The sequence below is a fragment of the Mustela nivalis genome (assembly GCF_964662115.1).
Source record: "Mustela nivalis genome assembly, chromosome: 6".
Taxonomy (NCBI): Eukaryota; Metazoa; Chordata; class Mammalia; order Carnivora; family Mustelidae; genus Mustela; species Mustela nivalis.
This window is the reverse complement of record NC_139025.1, coordinates 96990816-96996320: the sequence shown is the minus strand read 5'-3', so window position 1 is coordinate 96996320 and position 5505 is coordinate 96990816. Positions and strand designations below refer to the sequence as shown.

The 5505-nt window shown below is 44.0% G+C and overlaps 1 pseudogene across 1 annotated transcript; it reads right to left on the bottom strand.

Moving 5' to 3' along the window:
- Positions 1–1038: 1038 nt before the first annotated feature.
- LOC309866642 (ribonuclease pancreatic pseudogene) lies at positions 1039–4268 on the bottom strand (annotated as a pseudogene). The gene is made up of 2 exons: positions 4243–4268; positions 1039–1450 (listed from the first exon to the last, which is right to left on the bottom strand). The product of its transcript is annotated as a ribonuclease pancreatic pseudogene (transcript).
- Positions 4269–5505: the final 1237 nt, after the last annotated feature.

Genomic DNA, 5505 nt, shown 5'->3' with positions numbered 1-5505 from the left:
GTCTCAGCTGTGCCACTAAGTAGCAGCAGCCGTGAGCAAGTCACTTACCCATTCCTCAGATTCAGGCTGTTCCTCTGTAAAAGTGGGGATTACTATCTCAGGGATAGCAAGTGGAACACACACATTTACCTCCATCCTGCCTTCAACAGAGGCTGTCATTCAACCTTATCACTTATTAGAATTTTTTTCTGCAACGTTCTAGGCAGGCCTAATCCATTAAAGTGGATACATGAGTCAAAATCTACTTATTCTCATTTAATTTAATAATCCTTACAGACCCTTCTAGCTCCTAAATGGAATGTCCTGACTTTCCAACTAAGAGATGGTCAATGTGATCTGGTAATAGTTCACTCAATAAAAGGAAAAGGAAAACTTAGGATCATAATTTCATCCCCTACTCCTGCCCAGCCAGGGTCTGAGCAGGATTTTCTTGAGGTCACCCTTCCTTCCTTCTGTGCCAGAGATTTTGGTATTTGAGCTCCCCCTCCATCAGCTCACCCAGCAGGACAGTCCCAGACTGTAGCTCCCTTTCATCTCAAATAGCCCATACTTAACAGCTTCATATTTTACAGCAAGGCATCTCTGAGCAAAGGGATGATCTCAGGTCATGGAGAACCAAGAGTCAGGAGCAAAGGTACGTAATGATTCTATTCGATGCTTACGAAATCTACCCTGATTTACAGTTCTCACCCAAGCAGGAAAGCAATCACACAACAGTATCAGGATGGTGACAGTTTCAGAAATCCAGGTGGTTGGAACTGTGTTTTCCTGAAAGAATCCAGGAAGTGGTTTACACAGGGACCCCCTCACCTCCCAAACCATAAAGGGGCAGGTCCTGGGTAGGAATGCATGTGTGTTTGGGATAGGAGCCCTGGCTGGAGTTCTTTCAGACCCAGGAAGGGAGAGGGGAGAAGCAGCTGCCACAACAGGGAGGTGGGGCATCTTGCTACTCTGGCCTCAGGTGCAGACCTACACAGAACCATCAAAGTGGACTGTCTCATACTGTACACACTCACAGGCCACAATGATGAATTTCTCTTACTGCGTGCTCTCATAGTCGCATTTGGGGTATTTGGAGCCTTTCTTCAGGAGGCAGTCGGTGATGCGCATTTTGGAACTGCTTTGGTGGCAGTTGGGCTTCCCGTTCTTGCAGGTTACATTTCCCTGGAAGCAGATGACCTGGACATCTGGCAGAGGCTCGTGGATAAACGTGTTCACCGGCTTGCAAAATCCAACCGTCATATTCCGGCGCTTCATCATTTGGTTGCAGTAGCTGGCATTGACGGTGGAGTTGTTCGAGTCTATGTGCTGCCACAGGAACTTCTCGGCCCTCGACTCCTTGGCCAGAGAAGGCTGGACACTGCCCAGCACCAGCAGCACCAGAACCAGTAGTGGGAACAGGATGAAGAACCTCTCCTGAGCTATGGTGGTCTCACTCCTCTGGAAGAGCCTAGCCAGGAAAGGGAGAGAAGAGAAAAAGCATTGCCTGATAAAGAACCCCAGCTCCTACCTGTGGCCTCCCTGGCTCACAGTCTCCGTTTGGGTCAGCTGGAAAGGTACCCCTCCTCCTGTGCAATTTTCCAAGGATTGAGATGCTCACATAGACTCTTGTCAAAGAGTATTTAAGTCCTACTAGCTGGAGAGAGGTGGTCTTTTCCCTCTGGGTGGTGACTTGACAGTGAACTAAAATCCTGCAGTCCTATGTCTGAATATTAGAGATTTTAAAATTTAAAATCTATTTGAGGGGGCACCTGGATGGCTCAGTCTGTTAAGTGTCTGCCTTGAGTTCAGGTTGTGATCTGAATTCCTATGATCTAGTCCTGTCTCGAGCTCAGCTCTCTGGTCACTGGGGAGCCTGCTTCTCCCACTCCCTCTGCTGCCCCCTCTGCTTGTGCTTTCTATCTATCCCTGTCAAATAAATAAATAAAATCTTAAAAACATTTAAAAAAATAAAATACATTTGAAGAATAAGTACATTTATACCCAGTGCTCAAGGTGCTTATCAGGAAATCCTTTTGAATAAAACATGAGCTGAACTGTATCCCTGAAATACCACATGACCTATAGGATCATGACGGACAGAGTGAGGCCTATTGTTCTCCAACACAAGGACAACAGCCCAGTTCCTAACACCAGCATCATAGAGGGATGCCATTGTATTCCCAAGAGCAATGCTTCCCTCCCCCAGTGCCTTTGTTTCCCTGCAGCCCACATGCTCCATCCCGATATTGGTCCAGCTCAAGTTTTTTCAGGTGCTAACCTCAACCACCCTGGTCCCTCTAATCCAAAACAGAAGAAGAAGGAGTCCCTGAGACCATCTCTTCAGCCACTGACCTGGATCTCTAGCTTGGCCTCTAGGACATAGCAGAGGGCCAGTCTCTGTGATCCCAGGATCCCTGGGGAGGGAATTGTATACAGATTACAAAGGGGCTTGGCTTCCAAAGAGAGATAGGTGGGAGGAGCATCTTGGTTTCACTTTAGTGGGAACCAAAGACATTGTGAGGAAGGACATTGTAGGGAACCATCCACACCACTCTTTTTTCAGGACTGCTGAGAAGGGTGAGTCTTGTTTATAGGAACCGTACCATGTGAACCTCATCTGTCTTCTGGCTCACAAGGAGCAGCAAAGAAAGCCACTACGGTAATGATGCCTGAACCGCAGCAAAGTCCTTGTCATCTCAGGGGGCCATTTGCATCAAACAAATAACTCTTGCAGGTTTGCAAAGGACACATAAACACATGATCCCCAGAGCACCAGAGAAATGGAGGTCCTCTGTCTCCCCAGGAGTCCTGGCGTGACTGGAATTCCAACAGCACCTCTTCTGGTGTGGCGGGCATTCTGCTTTCTGCAGCTGGAAGACTGCATGGACCTAGGGTCTGGGAGGGGGGGTCTGGGCTTGGAGAGGAGGAGACCTGCGACCTCACCCAGTGTTGGCCACTTCAGCTCTCCTGCATATGGAAGGTGGATGTGTTACAGTTCTTGGCCACAGCAACCACTCCTAGAAGGTTAGGGTGGAGGAGAGGAACTAAAGTCAAATGAAACCCCCAAGCAATGTCAAGCTGGCTCAGTTACCAAGGCACGGGACAAATCTTATGACTTTGCTTCTGTATCCATGTCCTGAAACTGTGCCCTGGGCTTTTCACTTCCTGAAAGTGGCAGCTGGAATGCTGAGGGTGTAACCTGACCATGTGAATGGCTTTCCCCCTCTTTAGCACATCATAATCTTAATTCAATACACTGGCTTTGATTTCTCAACACACCAACATAGAATTATTTACTCTGGCACTTAGAAATGAATAAAATAAGGCATTTGCTGACAAAACAATAATATAAAACAAAACCTAATGGAGTTATATGACTTCATTAAAGCAGTCTTCCACTAAAAAATTTCTAAGAATGGATTTGAGGTTACAAAGAAAGGCTACTCATCAGAAATATGAATTCAGGAAGGAATAAAGAAAGATGGTGATAAGTATGTGAACAAGTCAAAGATCTTTTGAGTATATAAAGCAATAATTTCTTGTTGAGTTAAGAAGATAAAATTAAAATATATGTCAGGAACATAACTTGGAAGTGATGTGAATTGCTGTGTTCAAAAGATGACTAAAAGTATTGATTAGACTTCTCTATGTTTAGTATGCATTTGAGAATTTCTAAGATAAGCAGTGAAAAGAAGGGAAACACAGGGTTTGAATTCCAAACTAGCAGAGAGTAAGTAGACTGTGGATCAGTTAGGAGAGTCTAGTTGTGCTGCAGTAACATACAATCTCAAAATTTCAGTAGTTTAATGTTTCTTTGTCATTCCTGCTACATATCTATCTTGGTCCAGCCTAGGGGCTCTGCCTGCTATTGTCACTTGGGAAAACAGGCTGAGGCAGGCTTGCTCTTGACACACACTGTCTTAATCAAAGAGGCAGAGGAAAGAACATAGCACTGGGATGCCCCGGCAGCTCAGCTGGTTAAGCATCCTCCTCTTGATTTTGGCTCAGGTCATGATCTCAGGTCATAAGATCAAACTCTGAGTTGGGCTCTGGGCTGAGCTTGGAGGCTGCTTGGGATTCACTCTCTCCCTCCTCCTCTTCTGCCTTTTACCCACTCTCTCTCTTTGACTCTAAGTAAATAAATAAAACCTAAAAAACAAAACAAAACAACAACAACAACAACAACAACAAAAAAAACAGCACCACAGAGGACAGCTCTTAATGCTTCTGCTGGAAGGGACATATGTCACTTCTATTTACACTTCATTGACCGGAGAAAACCTCATAGTCACTTTTAAGTACAAGAGACAGAGAAATAGGATCCTTCCAGGTGCCTGGAATGAGCGAATTATTTTGAACAGCTTTAATGGCTGTCACAGAATGACAGACAATTACACCACTAATCCAAAAGAAGGGAAGAAAGGATAGGAAATAGAAATGCCAGACAAATGAGACTAATAGCAAAGGCAAAATAAGGTAGTAGGTATTCACTGAGGAAAATAAAAATGAATAATTATGTTATCTAAATGGACTAAATGGTACAGTTAAAAGAGAAGATTGATAGAAAAAAACTAACACTCTTTCTCTGTCTACGTGCATATATATAGAGTATACCCACACACTACGTGTATATTTATATATATACATGTACCTATGGATAACTTACAATTTTTAAAAATGTTTAAGAAGGTAATATTTTATTGGATGATGAGATGTGATAATCAGGAGATCAATGGAGTATTTTCTGGAGTACTTTCAGAGAACCGTTATTCCAATAGGTTGAAGAAAAAGTCAGAGTGAAAGAAATGGAGTTAACGAGGAGGCTGACAGTGACGAGCTGGAGCAAATTTGTGCACTAACATGATGGGGATGGCTGGGGAGAAGGTGACATGAAGGGCTGCACATCTTAGGAAAGAGTCAGTATGGGAGAAGACAGTGTAAATACAGCACAGAGAGAGAGCATAGCTCCAGGAAGGGGGCTGACATGGGTAAAGGAATAGGAGACTGTCTTGTCTGTGATGATGGTGGAAAGGGGGAGGTGGGTACTAGACAAGGAAAAGGATGCAGCTGGAGAAACAGTGACATTGACTAAGAATATGAGCAGCAGAAGAATGTCCCTTCCGGCAATGAGATTTTCTCCAAGCAGTGAGACTTGAGTCTGGTTTGCCTCTAACCCCTGTTTTAAAACTGGGTTCTGAGAATGTCTGCATCATCTCTGTTGTCCTCTAGGTCATGGGGACAGCTATCCAGTATAGAATGAGTCTGTGAGCCATTACTGAGAAACCTCATTTCCCATACATTAAATCTCAGTTTCAGTATTTATCTTCATTACACAGATTAAATATGATATCAATCTCTCAAAATTTCTCTCAAGTAGTTTGACATACATCACAGTTGTCATTTCTTTAGGCATATACGGTGTGATATTCATTTCCATAAACCGCTCTTGAGAATTTGACTAAAGCCTGTAGAGTGAGGAGACCATATGTATTAGATGCAGCTTCATGACTGGTATGTTATGTT